The following is a 17,933-nucleotide window of genomic DNA, read 5'->3' as shown; positions in this document are numbered from 1 at the left end:
AAACAACAAGGGTTATATTTTTCTTCACCAAAAACCTTCTCACTTGGAGAGAATAATGAACAAATTGAAACTAATTAAAGTATTTATCTAGTCATGGACATGCAGAGAGATGACAAGACTGTTGGGCTTGGAGTCAGATGGACCTAAATTTTCATACAGCTCTGGCACTTATTAGTTGCATGAATGACCTTGGAAAAGTTTTACCTGCAAAAAAAAGAAAATTATATATCCCATGTGGTTTTTACAAGGAATAAAAAAGATAATGCGTTAAACTTTTAGTACACAAGCTAGCACAGACCAAGTTCTTAACAAATGTTAGATCTTGCTATTTGAGTGTCTTGTAAATATTATGTTGGAGTTTTCACTTATTTCAATTTTTTAAAATATTTTTAGAGAAAATTCAGCAGCATCCACACTTGCGAGAGTTTCTGAATCTGTTGATATGAAAAAAAAATCAAAAGCTTATTTCACTCATGGGGTCAAACTTGCATATGAGATCATCATCCAATCTTTATCTATTATGTTGAGTAAAATTATTTTCCCAAAGTGATCCACCTTTAATCCAGTCATAAAGAGCTAGCTGTTCCCAATTTTAATTGACAAATCTAATTACTGTGATGAGTTTATTTATAGTCACTATTCAATATCTATTGATAGTTTCTTGACCTTGAAGAATATCATCCAATTAACATGGCAATATGTGTTAATGGGTTTTTTAAATTACTTCACACTGGATAAAAGGTAAAAAGAAAAAGGAAAATTCATTTTCAGAAAGGAATCACAATTTATGAAAATGTGACATATATATATATATATATATATATATATATCACAGAATATGCAACACTAAGGGTTTCCATTGCATGCATTTGATATTATAGTAGGGGAGAAGTGACTTTATTGATTGGTGGTGCATGGGCATTCTTTCAGGGACTCAGTCCTTAAATTCAGGCAACAAAATGTCTACTCAGCTCCCAGGAGAGAGTTTGGGGTTTGTTTTGTTCTATTTAGAATTTGTTAAATGTTACTTCATTCCTTCAGAATATAAAGTTGGTAGGTGATTGATTAATAAAAATCACCAACAGCCTGAAATACGTGGGAGACAGGGAACCATTCTTAGAAAACTGAAGGGGAATGATCACAGTCATCCCAGTAGCTCCTGGAGAGGGAGTAGAAACCATTCAGTTGCTGCTATCTCCCCTGCCCAGTCTTTTCCCATTCTCCATATTTACTTCACACTGTGTATTGGGCACCATTTTAGTCACAGACTAGGAATCACAGATCATCAGACCTAGGAACTTTAGATATTATTCACCCAGTCCATCACTTACAGGAAAAATGCTGAGAAGGTGAGAGGTAAGATGACTTATCCTTGGTCAAGTGATTCATACTTTTGTTCCCTTCTCTATCTCCTTCTATTATTCCATAAGCCTCTCCAAAGCAGGGACCTCGTATTAGGGTGTGACATGTACTGAAGCATGTACCTCCCATATTCATATGTTGAAGTCCTAACCTTAGGATGTGACTGCATATGGCGATAGAGACTGTAAGAGGGAATTAAGGTTAAATGAGGTTATAATGTTGGGGCTCTAATCCAATATGACTGGTATGCTTATCAACAGAGGAAGAGACACCAGGGATGAATGTCCACAGAGGAAAGACCATGAGAGGACACAGCAAGAAGACAGCTGTCTGCAAGCCAAGGAGAAAGGCCCAAGCACAAGCCAAACCAGCCAACACTTTGATCTCCAATTTCTAACCTCCAGCATGTTGAGAAAATAAATTTCTGTTAAAACAACCTGTTTTAACACCTCTCAGACTAATAGAAGGAGTTTGTGTCCTAGCACCTGGGACAGTAACTATTAGGGCAGCACACATGTTCAAGTTACAAAGAAAGGAAGGGACAGATGAAGGAGAGAAGAAAGGAAGGGAGTCCCTTACAGATGGAAATGAGTGTCCACAGAATAAAACCTCAAAATATCTAGGCCCTTTCCACTGCAGCAAATGCTATGACACTTCCGAATTCTAAAACCTGGTTAGCACTTGCTTTTGTGTGTGCTTTGCATATACTTTTAACCTTTAACATTTATTTATTATGCATCTGCAAAACAGTAATTTTATTGTCCATGGGTCCCAAATGCACATGTTTGAAATCAGCAGTTATATCTGAAGAGAGAAAAATAGACTTACCACCTGTGAAATTCCTATTTTGCTTCAAGCAGTTTATTAAGAAAAATTTTATGTATCGAACAGAAGTAGCTCAGCCAGGCTACATCTTAAAAATTTACACAGTTACTACAAATTATTTTGCTCTGATATCTAATCTTTTAAAGATAGGGATGGACAGGAGTGAGGGAGAGATTTAAGTATTTGCTTTTTGTTTGGAAGTGATATTTTCTTTTAAGACAGAATACGTAAGGGAGGAAATTGTGCCACTAGAGTTTAAAAAATACTCATTTTCTTGGCATAAGATAATTGAAATGGATGACTGCATTGAGAACTACCTCTAGTACAGTGAAGTGTAGCAAACTGATGCTCAGTGAGCCTCACTGTGCATGAAGATGCTGCAGTCAAATGCACTCAAGGACAGCTCTGAAATTGTTCTTTATTTTATTATTCTGAAAGATGCCAGGTAATAACCTATTCAAAACGATATTTTTTAAAACTATTTTTTCCAACTGGAATACGGGTTGGAGGAGACTACACTTAGGGCTTGTAGATATAAGATGACAACAGAAGACCTTGCCAGGTAATTTGAAAAGCCAGACCTTGACTGGCTGGCAATCCCATGGAAAAGGTTACCTTTTGATTCTGTCTGCAAGGCATCCAGGGTTCATCCCTTCTTCTCTATTGATTCTATGACCCTGTGGATGCCAGAAGTGCCTGCCTGAAGGAAAATAATATCTCTAATGCTATTACCTGAATGTTTTGGTACAATTATGGTCTAGCAATTAACTTACTGTGGCAGTTATATCAAGATTACGTCTTACCCTGTCACTTAAATCCACTGAACAATTCAAAGGGGTAAAGATTGTATGTGTGTGTGCACATATTGTATGTTTGGGTATTTATGTTTATATCTGAGTACGTTGTCTATCTGTCTTAGAGACAGAGGGCAGAGAAAGGGGAGACATAATATGTCCTTTCATTGAAACAATTCTCAGATTTGTTTATGCCTTCCATTCACGGCAACCTCAGAAGCCACCAAAACCATCACAGATTACTCCAGTCAAAAACCGAGTAATGATTGTTTTGCTACTGAATCTATTTTTTATACAAATTACAATTTGATTTTTACCCATTTAGCCTTCCTACCATCCCTAACATACTTTGTTCTACCTATGACAATCCTATCCACTCTGTAAGGCCCAAGCAAATTCCTGTTTTATATTTAGTAATTTTCCTATACAAGTGAGCCTTGTGTTGTAGCCTACATAGTTTACAACCTCAAATTCACAAACCTGACCAAAAACATACATGCATGAGTAACTGTAAATGCTGGGTATCTATGCACATTTCTCATTTTTCTCGTACTTGATACAGACATCAGTACAAGATATAATTTTCCTCCTAACTCTAACACAAAAGAAACAAAAAATATTGAAGCAGGAAGATAAATGGCTGCTGACATACATTTGTATGGGAAATAAAAGGGAGTGGTAAGGACTACAGCAAACTGAAGAGCAATGCCTCTTTTTTTTTTTTTTAAGTTTATTTTTGAGAGAGAGAGAGACAGAGAAACAGACTGTAAGCAGGGGAGAGGCAGAGAGAGAGGGAGAGAACACCAAGTTGGCTCCACAGTATCAGCACACAGCCAGCCTGACAAGGGGCGCTCAACTGACTGAGCCACCCTGGAACCCCAAGAGCAATGCCTCTTTTTTTTTTTAATTTTTTTAAATATTTATTTTTGAGAGGTGTGTGGGCAGGGGAGGGACAGAGAGACGGGGAGACACAGAATCCAAAGCAGGCTCCAGACTCTGAGGTGTCAGCACAGAGCCCAATGTGGGGCTTGAACCCATGAACAGTAAGATCATGACCTGACCCAAAGTGGGATGCTTAACTAACTGAGCCATCCAGGCACCCCAAGGAATGTCTCTTTTAAACTGAACAGCAGCTACTCAGTTGCAGACCATGTTTCCTCTTAAGAATGTGGGTAGAGGATATCCATACCGTCTGAATTATCGGGAAAAGCCAGAATCTGAATATGTATGTAAAATCCCTTACTTTTTAAATACTGGAAATTAATTTAAAATTTTTAAAAATACACACAAACTTTTCAAAACAACATGCAGGCAAAACTGAGTGTGACCCAAACACTTAAGGAACAGGTTTAGCCCAACCCACCGTCTTGCCACCTCTGAAATATACATTCATTTAACATGTACTGCCTTATGTCACCTCATATTACTGTCTAAAACATGCATACATGCTCTCCAGCCAGACTGTCTGGGTTTGAATTATGTTCCACCATTCACTTTCTGTGTGGCCTTGGGCTACCTCTCTGTGTCTCAGTTTCTTTCTTTGTAAAATGCATATTAATAATAAGGTTGTTATGAAGATTAAAAAGAGGTCCTATTGGTATACTATTTAGAACAGTTTAAGGCACAAGGTAATTAATCACTATACAGTAGTTACTATTAAATCTTACATAGTATTATAATTTGTTATATTTCTTCCATGCCTCTTCCATGCCTCTTCCCTGACTAAACTGTAAATGCCTCCAAAGGTATGTTTATACAATGTGACACTTAACATAGTTTCTTTTTAGAAACAGATCTCAGTACTTTTTATGCCCGAAATACAGTAGAAATGTTAAAAAGATATTTAAAGAAATTGACTGAAAATCAAGGTTAAGCCACTGCCTGTCCTTGCCTTTGTTCTATATATTTAAATCTACTATAAGGCCAGCACATTGCATCGGTCCATGTCAATTTGCTCTATGATCAGTCCTAATGAATGTTTTCCAAATCCCAGACGTGTAATTTCCTCTTTGATATATTCTATCCAGTTTGTAGTACAACAGACAGGAACTATTCATGTCCTTTTCTTTTCTCCTTTTGAAAAGACTGGGAGAGAGTTAGGGTTAGATGGAACAGTAGGGACATGTAGGGCAGCCTTGTGTGGCTGGAGCCCCTGGGTCTTTCTCACCTGCCTTTACTTAAATTGACGAAGGTTACATCACAAAAACCTGACAGGGTGCTTGTAAAAATGGAGCCATTATTATCCTCATTCTTTTCTTCCACTATAATCCTTGTTCTCTTTGAAAATAAAGAGTAGGTTCTAGAAAGGGAGTGTTACAAAATGGAACCCCATATTTCACAGCATGAAATTCAGAATTCTGAGACAGATAACACAAATAGAGTTTTACACTATAGACTAGGATAATGACTGTACCAGAGAACTTTGGGACGTAGGCTCTAAACATATAAAGTTAAAGGCATGTCTAAGCCCAATCTAAATTTCTCTCTTCCCCAAATTATATTTAAAATGCTGAACATAATCATGTGTCACTAAGCAATCAAAACCCTTTTCCTAAGTCTTAATGGGTTGAAAGTGGCAGCAGTGAAGTGGGGCTAGAGAAAGTAAACATACAAGGTAGTTTAAAATGTGCTGCTATTAATACCAAGGTTTTTCAGAGGAGATTTTTAAAGTTAAAAGAATATAGCCATGACCCCTGGGTCACCTTGTTGTGTAGGGCACGCTGGTTATATGTGGGTTTACATGGAGGGGGTGGTGGTGGGAGAGAATATGGAAAGTATGGAGTTAAGACAGAGCTAGAGGTTTTGGAAGAAGCCAAACAAATCATGGAAGTTTAATGAAGAATTAAATAAATCATGTAGAGAAATCTCTTTTGAAAATTTAACTTAAGAAAGGGTTAAATTGGAAAGAAATTAACCATACCAGAATTTACAGTGCTTACTGTTTCCTTCAAATAAATATTCACTGATTGCTAACTCTGTTCCAGGCATCGGCCTGGATTTTGGAGAGAAACATGCAAGTGAGACACAGTATCCACTCTTGAGGAGCCACTGAATCTATTCCATGTATAGATGTGTGTTTGGAGTAGGCTTACCAAAAAAAAGAGAGAGAGTACATAAAGTAATAAAGAATGGTAGGAAAGGGAATGGTGGACAGAGTAGAAGGGGCTTCATGTGTGTCAAGCCTTTTTTTATTTTTTTATTTTTATTTTTAAATTTTTTATTAATGTTTATTTATTTTTGAGAGAGAGAGAGAGAGACAGACAGACAGAATGCGAGTGGGTTAGAGGCAGAGAGAGAGAGACACACAGAATCCGAAGCAGGCTCCAGGCTCTCAGCTATCAGCACAGAGCCCGAGGCAGGGCTTAAACTCACAAGCTATGAGATCATGACCTGAGCCGAAGTCGGACACTCAACCGACTGAGCCACCCAGGTGCCTCTGTTTTTTTTTTTTTTTTTTTTTAAGTTTATTTATTTATTTTGTGGGAGAGAGAGAGCGCGCACAAGGGAGGGGCAGAGAGAGAGGGAGAGAAAGAGAATTCCAAGCAGGCTCTGCACTGTCAGCACAGAGCCCCACGTGGGGCTCCAACTCAGGAATCATGAGATCACGACCTGAGCCAAAATCAAGAGTCGATGCTTAACTGACTTAAACACCAGGTGCTCCCATGTGCATTAACTCTTGAACTGAGTGGATGCGGCTAGGCAGATGGCAACTGAAGGGCTTCACTTCATAAAATTAATCACTTGAAATGCTTATTTTGCTCCCCTTTCACAAATTCCAAAGCCCATGCCTGTTAAGTTATGGGGAAAATCATTTATGCTCTTGCATTTTGCCTAGTATGTTGTGGCAATTATACACTTTATATCCTAATAATCACCCTTAGTTTTAAGGAAACCATGGATAGTACTTCGCAAAACGTGTCCAATAGTAATACTATCTAGCTCTCTAATAAACTCCATAGACCTCAAACCCAGAAAAAATAAATAAATCAAACACAGAAGAATTGGGCTAAAAAGGATTCAGAAGACTATAGATTGGAACCTGAAAATAAATAAATAAATAAATAAATAAATAAATAAGACCAATCCTGGCTCATTTAAATAGGAAGACATTTATGAAAAGAATATTAGATAGGTCTCAGATCCATTGGAAAATTGGGGGAAACAGATGCATAGATAGACAGCCAAGAATATGCCCAGATGAGGCCACTGACCTGGTCAGAACCCCACGATTACCATCTCAAAATCCTGCACTTTGCAGCTTGCACTGTCATCATTGTGAGCCCTCAACAGCATACACAGACACTGGCAGTCATGCCCTGGTACCATTAAGATTCAACCAAGCAAGGTCACTGCTACTGCTGACCAGACAGAACTCCTCAAAGTGCCCCCTATTCTAGGAGGATCACATCTGACTTGGAAGTGCCTAGGTCACATGTCCTTGTCCTAGCTGCAAGGGAGGCGAAGAGAGCATCCAATATTTTCACTTTCTATAATGGGAAGCAGGTATGCCCCTTCCAAGACTCATAAAGAAAAGACCATTCTCACACTTAGGAATAGGGTTCAAATGCTGGCCTACCAAGTGGAATCGCTGAAGGGTTGTTTCCTCTAGCAGAAAGAATACAGAATTTGAGGTTTGCCAAATCTCAACTTGAATATATCCTCTGCCTTTTATTAGATATGTAGACAACTCTGAGACTCATTTTCCACATCAGTAAAACTGGGAAAACAATGTATGCATTTCTGATTTATGGGGAGAAAAACACACACACATATACATAATTTGGAACTCATTAGCCTAGATTTTTATCTCTTGGCATCTTTTATAATAGGAGAGAGATTTCATTTACCATGAAAAATTTATGTCTTGTTTTGCCTAATTAAAGAGAATGAATAAAAACAACTTTTAAAACTAATTTATAAAGATTCAGATCCACTCAAGAATCATGTAGGGATGTGAAATGGAATGGTTTTTATGCCAATTACCTGGCATTAGGAGTTTCCAAAGAAACCAAAATTTTGTCAACAAAAAATAAATAAATAAAAATTTTTAAAAGCCTAGTAGTAGGAAAGAAGGGGTATCCATGGAGAGATGATAGGAGAGAATTTGTAGAGCACTTGTACTCCTCCTTTCTCTTCTCTCCTTTGTGGGAGTACATAGATATCTCATAGGCAGCTGATTTTACAGCTAGCTGTTTGCTAAGCACCAGGACCTGCAAACAGTTGGGAATAGGGCAAAGATTACTCTCTTGAATTTCTCCCTAAGCTGAAGCTCCATGGTGGGGGCTCTGAGGCTTTCTGAGGGCTCAGAGCAGGCTGTAAAAATAATGTCAGGCAAGGATAGGTGGTCACCTGAGGAACTCAAAGACCATCTGTTTAGGAGTTTTGAGGAAAAAGAGGTGGCAGCATCCCCATAAGATTCTTCAAGTTAGGGGGCTGCAGAGAGAATGCCCCCTAGTCACCAATGCCTAGTTCAAGTGTCATACCAAGGAACCAGAACTTAGGGACCAGCTGCATCAAATCCTATCAAGCAGCCAGTGTTAGAGGGAGAAGAGGCAATGCCCAATCAGAGAGGTGACCCAAAGTCCTCACAAAGATCATTCATGTCCCTCACATGTCGGTCAGTCCTTACCTAGACCCTAAGCATTAGCAAATACAGGTGAAATGGAATGCAGGGCCCTACCCCTCCACTGAAAGTAGACATTGACCACAATGAGTAGTGAATGTGACCTGAAGAAAATTATCTGAATGTACTGAGATACTTCTACTGTAAATATCAAGGTTCTCTACTCCCCAGTCTTATCAGTGGGTAATGGAACAGAAAATTAATGCTGACAAAACATAAAAAAAAAAAATGAGTAATATATACCTGTATGTTGCTGAGTTGAGGCTGTTGAATGCACTGCTTTTATAATTATTTCATAGTTGTGTGTGAAGGAGGCTAGGAGGAAAGAAGATGTATGGAGGGAACAGAAAACAAAACTGAAGCCAGTCAGCCATCCCTGAAATGAGTAAATCTCATCTAACAGAATAGATTTTACCTGGTACCTGAGCACCTTCCAATTCCAATTTTAAAAAATCTAAGAAAATGTTTTTGTGGGTCCTAAATAAACCTACCATTCAATGCTTTTCCTAGAAAAAAAAAAATGTCTTTTACCTAAACCTTTATCTACTTCAGCAGAACCCTCATAACATTTAAGCTTAACTCTTGTTGATTTTTTAGCTAAGAGCTACTCAAATCTTGACTGGCAGTGTTGTTTATCCCAATGAACTTCTAATAATAATCATTAACTTCAATAAACTTTAATAATAGCAATAACTTCCAGTATTAAATGTGACTTTCCTCCGAGAAATTCAAAACAACTTCACATTCACTATGTTATTTGTTCACAGGCGTTCCTGTGAGGAATGAAAAAGAATGGGAAGTACATTGATTGAGCTATAGAAAAAGATCCAGTGAGGTTAAGTATTAGACCAAGGTCATAGAGCTAGTCTGCAGCAGACCAATGATAGATATCGCTAAAGGTAACTATATAAACTAGAGGTGAGCTAAACCCAGATGTAACAGATTTGATTAAGGCCTACATCTCTGAAGCAGAGACTCGACGTCCTCACCAGAGTCATGAAGTCTTTGCCCTGGGTAGACCTCAATCTCTCTTTCTAAAGGAGCCTTAAATCAGCCCCTCAGCCCCTGAGTCATTTTACTTTCTTCCAGTTGTTTGGATTGTAGTATTTTCCTGGTCTGCATCAAACTAGATGTTTTGGCCAGTAAAATGGACAATTTTGCTACCCAGCCTCTGACTATAAGTACTTGTCTAACAATGAAGTATTTCTTCGATCAGAGGAAATTATTTTTTATCACATTTGAAGATCACCAAGTTCCCAGAACATGTGATCATTGTAAAATTACTGCTAATACTGTTTTAACAGGGAGGGGACAAAGCATAAGAGACTCATAAATATGGAGAACAAACAGAGGGTTACTGGAGGGGGGGGGGGGGGGGGGATGGGCTAAATGGGTAAGGGGCATTAAGGAATCTACTCCTGAAATCATTGTTGCACTATATGCTAACTAATTTGGATGTAAATTCAAAAAAAATTAAATTAAAAACAAAGTATGTCTAACAACAACAAAAAAACGTATTATCCAATTAGCTGACGTACACTGATTTTTGCCTTTTCTATTTGCCACAATCTCTAGGCACACTGGTCACTTCAGATACTTGCTTCAGGCTATCATTGTTGTTTCTTGGGACTGCTACCAAGGTCTCCTTCAACATGTCTTCGTGTCCAGTTCTTGCCTGTTTTTTATCAAAATCTACACTCTCAATTATTGTGCCACGTGCCTCATTTTTATCTCTGTAATTCAATATGGAAAATTTTGGCCAAGACCAACATTTTCTAAAAAACATACATTACTTGAATACAAATTTTAGCAACAATTTGAGTATGTTGGCAAATCATTGGAATGGAGTTTTCTCCCTACAATGGGCTCTAAAACAGAAAATATACCTTAGCTCTATCTACTAAAATAACAAAATCTTTTTAAATCCTTACCACATAGTCCATGAGTTTCTTCCATAAAAAGTGAAGGAGCTCCCGAGATTTCCTAAGGTTTATAAAGCCCCTCTCTACAAACATCTGTCTTCCCTCCCTGGTGGCATCAGGGTTGGGGAAAGAGGGAGAACTGAAGTCCATGAAGACCCTGCTTTCTTCTAATGACATAAAAGTAGGTGCCAGCAAAGAAGCTATATGCCACATTTATGTGTTGTGGTAATTGGGAATTTCATTGTCTGCAGTGAGGTTATTAACCAAGTTATTTTTGGCAATGGTAAGCAGCCAAGAGGCAGTCACATTCTAGCTTACCTATGGGGAGCTGACTTTATCTTCTTACATATTATTCCCTACAAAATTTCCTCTATTTTTCTTCCAAACTACATATAGGTATATAGAGGGAAAGAAGTATTTAAGGAAAAGAGTGAGTTTCATGTTCTGGTTCCGGTTTATCCTTCACTCACCAAGAATAAGTTTCCTTTTCAGCACAATGGAGGCAATAATACCCTCTCTCCCTCCCTCCCCCTCCCTCCCTCCCTCCCTCTCTCTCTCTCTCTCTCTCTCTCTCTCTCTCTCTCTCTCAGAGAGATATAAGAATAAAAGAAAATAATGCAAAAGTGCTTGGTAAACCATAAAGAACCACTCAAACAATTCACACATATAGCACTGATTTTTTTTTTTTTCAAAGCACTCTAAGAGTACATTTACTCTCTTTTCTCAAGGAGTGAGCAGCACTTTTCAAACCCTAATAAATGTCAAGGTTATGAAGGTACAATACCATTTGTAAAGTTCAGCTTCAAGGTAAACAGGGCAGCTTATTAGCATCCACAAGAACTGCAAGTTAATTTTAACCTAATAAATATCCTGAAAATACCCATAAGAAGACAGTCCATCATGCCACGGAAACTTATCCTTTAAATTAACATCATACCCAACCAGTTTCTTGCACATGCTGTTAGTTTTCTCTTTTTGCAAACTTTTATGATGCCACTATCTTCAGCAACAGACTCTATTTGGTATACAAGTGACCTTTGAAGTCAGCCAGCCTAGTTTCAAATTCTTCCTCCCACATATTAGTTCTGTGATTTGGGGCAATGTATATAACCTCTCTATCCTTCAATTTCTTTAACTGTAAGATAAAGAAAAGGATAATGCCTTCTTCATAAGAACATTATGCAGATTAAATGAAATAATAAGCATGAAACACTTAGCTCAATATTTGATATATAGTAATATGACACAAATTTTAGCTATTAATATCATTAATAATGATGAAAATAATTGCTAATAATTACTATACATTATTAGGGCATATTTGTGAATTAGGAATCTTCACAATCACTTTAATATTGAATGACCTAATATATAATCCTCAGCTGTGCCGGAAGGGAGCAAGTTATTTCAGCACAGAGAAACACACACAGGACAATTTTTCATCACCAGTTTGCTTTGGATAGGCATAAGTTGCTTACAATCCTTTTTTAATGTGTCTTTTATTCCCTTTCCGTTGTCAAGTATAATTGTCCAGGGGCAGAATTCTCAGAAACTTAAAGTAGGATTCTGAAGTGTTGTATGCAAACAAGAAAGTTATAAAATAGATAAAGTATAGGAAAGCCAGGAGATGGAAACATGTTAACAGTTGTATATGACTCGTCACACAAAGTTTTTGACCACAATGCCTGCATTCTATGTTGCAAGGGACAACAGCCAGTAGGTAGACAACAGAAGGTATCCATTTGTCATGATCCACAGAGTGCAAGTTATGTAGAAGCATGGTAGCCCTTCCTCCCGGCAACACTCACACACACACACACACACACACACACACACACACATCAGGCAGAGATAATAAACAACCAGTATGTTTGGAGATTAACATTCTGCCCCTTCTTCAGAAGACAAAAGGGAGCCAAAATTGTTTCCTAAATGTCTAGGTCTAGAAAAAGTATTCATTTGCTAAATAATGTGTGCCCTTAGGGGAAAAAAATAACGTTGTATACTCACCATTGAAATAACCACAGGAAAGTTTGTAGCCGGCATACTTCAGCAAACTTCTCTCAGCTCCTGAAAAATTATTTCTTCTTTTAATTTGGAAACTTTCCACATGCTGCCCCTCTGTCTATAACGCATGCCCATCCCCATCCAACTCCCATTTTCACTGGATTAACTTCTCTTCATCCTTGACTTTTCAGCTTAAATGTCACTACTACTGGCAAAACTTCTCAGACCCCCCATGTTTAGATGTAGTTCCCTTGCTAAGTACTTCACCTATGCCTTATACTTCCCCTATGATGCTCATTTTCACACTGCACCTTACTTACCTACTTACTTGTCTATATACCCCCTGTAGACAGTACGTACAATGAAGGCAGGAGCCATGTCCATAAGCAGTATGGACATTGCATCCTAAACACTTAACACAATACCTGACACTTTTTAGGTTCCTCTTTAATATTTACAAAAAAAAAAAAATTTAATGCCCTCAAATTTCCAAACTGCAGCTAAATATAGCCATTATGTGCTTTGTCAATAATGTCACTGTTTTCTTTTTCAAACAAATATATAATAGGCCATGTCTTATAGTATGGTCTTCATTGAGGTTTTATATTTTTCAATGCCCTAAAAGTAAGTGATCAGACTTAGCTTTGTTTTTCCCTTTGCCAGGGAGGTAGACTCTAATGACTTCCAAGAGCATCTCAGACATCTTTTCCATTCCCAGATAGAAAAGGAGCCACTTACTCTGGGTTTTAATTTTAAAAAATGCATCCTATAAAAAAAGGTTGAGCGGACTGAGAGGCAGACAAAAGTCCTGGCTCTGGTCTGTCTCAGTCAAGACCTGGCTCCTGGTCTTAGCAACCAACATGAACCAAAAGCTGCTTGACTTCTCCAGTTGCCTCATATACAGAGTGATAAGATTGGGTCAGTTTCAAAGAGGGAAACATTTGAATGCCATTAAAACAGAAAGAATACTGTTCTTCATGAACAGTATCCATGGTTGTTGGGATCTATTTAAAAATATGAAAACTGGGCCACAAAAATGTACTAAAGAGGCAGGAAGTATCTGGCAGTATCTCAGGCCTAACAGGATATGAAGGAAGGTTCACTTTGGACCTCACCACAGCAATACACAGACAGTACACAGACAGAGATCCCAATAATCAGCTCTGTCTACAGGGATGCTCACAGCCTTGGATGCTCATTCTTATTCCTAGCTCATCTGATGCTATCTAAACTCTCTTCCATTCACATGGGTCAAGTGTTAAGACTGTGTTTGGTCTGTCCGATTTAATCTAGGTTTAACAGATGAAAGTTTGGATTTTATAAACCCCACTGGTTAATTTTAGCTAGCTCTATTATTCCTGAATGGGATGCAATAGCTGCTTCCGGTCTCTCAAGTTCTCTTGCACCAATTACTTCTTTCACAGCAAAAAGCTAAATCCTGCATGAAACTAGTAGATGTCAGCCCATAATGTTATTATGCCAAGATTATTTCCTCACTTCTGTGAGTTATCATAAACCAAAGCAAAAAAGATAATAAAAAGCAGATCTTTCTTGATGAGAGCTTCGGACTGGCTTTTCTAGCTACCATCACCACTGATCTTTTCCTGCTCAGTGATATTCCATGATTTGAGTGATAAATGTGAGGATTCTCATGTGAAGATGGGAGCAGTGAAGTGAGTGACGAGTCAAAAATGGAGCATCTGGCCTTCTCCTCAGAGAGCCATCAGCTCTTAGATCCCAGAGCAATTTACTTATTTGCAGGCAGTTGTGGAAGGACTGACACTACAGGAAGTTAGGAGGTGTGATTTGGGAGGACACCTGGAGAATTCCTCCTTATCAAAAATCAGATCTGCGACCCTGCCACAGAGACTAAAATCCCATCATAATAGTTAAGTCGTTAAGTCTTTGAGTTAAAGAACTTTATTTCTAGAGAAATTTCACAGTTTGATAAAATTTAAATAGTAGGGGAAGGAACATATTTTAGCCACTAATATAATAACAGAGGTGAGTATATCAGACAAGATTCATTCACTTAGCAAGATTCTATTGATTAGGACGCCAAATAATTATGTTTGGAACTTCCAAACATCCAAAAGTTTCCAAATTTTCTCCATCTATTAATTCAGAACATCCAGTTCCTACCAATTCCAACACCAACACCACAACAACCAGATATTTCTGAGATCAGAGAAAGTGTCTTATAGATACCTAGGAAAAAAGGATGTTCCTAGTAGCATTTCCTTGGCATCAACAGATAAAGGGAATATCATACCACAGGGAACCACAGCTCTCTGGGGACGATCATTGGACCTTCATATAATCCACACTTTAGGGAGTTCTATGGCAAAGCATAGTAGGAATTCCACTCAAAAAGAAGATGCAAAAGCACATTTTTTATGATTTTTCTAGATCTCTCTCCTACTTAGTCTCCATAGGATTCAGACATGTGCCCAACAGGGAGCTGAACAAGTCATGGGCACCATACTAAACTTGAGGTTGGCTCTGTCCTTCTGAGGCCAAGGTTCACTTATTACAACACACCCATCCTTCTTTTTCTCTCAGGATAAGATCTTCTAAAAGTTCTGTCAATGTAGGAAAAGTGCCCACCCCACCAGTTTTCCAGACAAATTACATTATGTTGGCATCTCACATAGAATCCTTCCATACATGTAAAAACATATAGAGACATAGAATAGCATAGGCTCTACTAAGCAGTATAATTGCAAAATAAAATCATAGAGGATGAAGAGGGAGGCAATGGTAGGAGATGGAGTCATTTAACTAAAAAGGGCTTGTTCATGAACGTTAAACAATTGGAATTTACCTTGAAGACAATGAAAAGCAATTTATATTTCTTATAAATAGACTTGGATTCAGAGGATATATTGGGGTGGGGCAACATAGGAGATTCATCTAAAAGAAGAGAACCCCTGGGGCGCCTGGGTGGCTCAGTCAGTTAAGCAGCCGACTTCGGCTCAGGTCATGATCTCATGATCTGTGAGTTCGAGCCCCACGTCGGGCTCTGTGCTGACAGCTCAGAGCCTGGAGCCTGCTTCCGATTCTGTGTCTCCCTCTCTCTGACCCTCCCCCATTCATGCTCTGTCTCTGTCTCAAAAATAAATAAACGTTAAAAAAAAAAATTTAAATAAATAAATAAATAAATAAATAAGAGAAGAGAACCCCTTTTTTTAAAGTAAGCTCTACACCTGGAATTACTATATTGTACTCCTGAAACTAATATCACACTGTATGTTAACTAACTGGAATTTAAATAAAAACGAATAATAATAATAGTAATAATAATAAATAAAAATTAAAAATAAAAACAGAAAATAGCCATACTTGTATCAGACAAAATAGACTTCAAAAAATAAAATAAAATAGGAGCGCCTGCGTGGCTCAGTTGGTTGAGCTTCCAACTTCGGCTCAGGTCACGATCTCGCAGTTTGTGAGTTTGAGCCCCACATCAGGCTCTGTGCTGACAGCTCAGAGCCTGGAGCCTGCTTCAAATTCTGTGCGTCTCTCTCTGTCCCTCCCCCACTCACACTCTGTCTCTCCTTCAAAAATAAATAAACATTTAAAAAAATAAAATAAATAAAATAAAATACAATAAAATACAATAAAATAAAATACGAGAACCCATTATCTCTCACCTATCTTTCTAATGGACAGACTAGCAACAGAATCTGGGCCAATATTAATAAAATATGTTAAAATCCCCTTAGAAAAAATGTGTTTTAATATAAACAAGACATACAAACATTCCTTCACATCTCTGTTCTTACAAAGGACAATGTGTCTGATTTTCCATGGATACAATTCTTGAGTTCCTCATCAATTTTTAAGAAAAATTACTATACTTTCCAAAGATTATATATAAAAATTCAGCATATAGAAACATCAAAATAGGAAGCTTTATTAATTATAAATGGTTAAATTACTTTCTTGCATTAAATTGAAATAACCTTTCTATATATATTAGTTCAGTATATTTCTTAAATGTATTTAAATTATTGACATATTTTTTCTAACAGACACATCAATTCAATCCTTCAGTGTAGATCACTGTCCCTATTTAATGAAAAAGAATTATACTTATTAGCTTATAAGTATTTACATCTTATATATATTTACATTAAAACATTTGTACAGATAAAGAAGCAAAAACATATGTAATTTAACTTACTTAAGTGAATACTTTTTAAAAAATACATTATAAAAGAACAAAAACAAGATCTTCATATACTCAGGTAATCAGTAGCATTAACAGGTCACACCTAGGACAAATAAAAAAATGCACAACCTCTTGGTGTAGAGAAACATTTTGGAGCTTGTATATGTGAAAAAGATATACTTTAGCCGATTGTTCATATGGATAAAACATAGTGTACCTCCTTGTGCAATTGAAAAGTTTCAAAAGATTTGTAACTACCTCTTCTCAACTTCTCTTGTGACTCTACACCGAGAACTACCATGGTGATCCCTGGCTTTTTTCTGATTCACAAAGTGTTAATAAAGTCTATTCTTTAACCACTCCCCCAATACAGATAGAAAAAAATAAACCACAATATCAAAAAGAATGCAACAGGAAAAGGAAAAAACAAAATTGTCTGTTTCATGAATGTAAATTTCTGTTTGTTCTTTCTTCAAAATTTGTTCTTCTGTTTATCCCTCTCAGCCTCCAATACCATCTTCTTCACCTAATTTCTGGTCATTTGTTTTTGTTTTTAATTTTTGTTAATGTTTATTTATTTTTGAAAGAGAGAGAGAGAGAGAGAGAGAGAGAGAGAGAGAGCATGAGTAGGGAAGGGGCAAAGAAAGAGAGAGACACAGAATCCAAAGCAGACTCCAGGCTCTGAGCTGTCAGCATAGAGCCCAACATGGGGCTCAAACCCACGAACCTTGAGATCGTGACCTGAACCCAAGTCAGATGCTCAACCAATTGAGCCACCCAGGCTCCATCTGGTCATTTGATCCCATCTGGTCATTTGTTTACTACAACAAACTGTGCTTTGATGATAACATTAGAAAATGTTGGTGATAAAATGAAAGCTATATTAGTTTTCTGTGGCTGCTATAACAAATTACCACAGACCAGGTAGCTTAAAACAACAGAAGTTTACTACCCCTGAAATCATTGTTGCACTATATGCTAATTTGGATGTAAATTAAAAAAATAAATAAAAAATAAAACAAGTTAAAATAAAAAAAAATTTAAAAAAAGAAATTAAACCTAATGGGAATATGTTTAATCTGTTAAATTAAAAAAACAAAAACAAAAACAAAAACACAAAAAAACAGAACAGAACTTTATTCTCTCACAGTTCTGGGGACACAAAATCCAAAATCAAAGAGTCAGCAGGGCCATCAACTTCTGAAGTCTCTAGGAAAGATTATATT

The 17,933-nt window shown here is 37.4% G+C and overlaps 1 long non-coding RNA gene across 2 annotated transcripts in view; it reads right to left on the bottom strand.

Moving 5' to 3' along the window:
- Nucleotides 1-17,933, bottom strand: part of LOC125934348 (uncharacterized) — a 123,021-nt gene that overhangs the window by 19,024 nt on the left and 86,064 nt on the right. For both annotated transcript variants that reach the window (XR_007461338.1, XR_007461339.1), the window contains exon 2: nt 12,537-12,596. This is a non-coding gene — a long non-coding RNA (uncharacterized LOC125934348). The remainder of the gene's footprint in view (nt 1-12,536; nt 12,597-17,933) is intronic.

Source organism: Panthera uncia (genome assembly GCF_023721935.1).
Source record: "Panthera uncia isolate 11264 chromosome A1 unlocalized genomic scaffold, Puncia_PCG_1.0 HiC_scaffold_17, whole genome shotgun sequence".
Classification (NCBI taxonomy): domain Eukaryota; kingdom Metazoa; phylum Chordata; class Mammalia; order Carnivora; family Felidae; genus Panthera; species Panthera uncia.
This window is presented reverse-complemented; position numbering and strand designations above follow the sequence as displayed.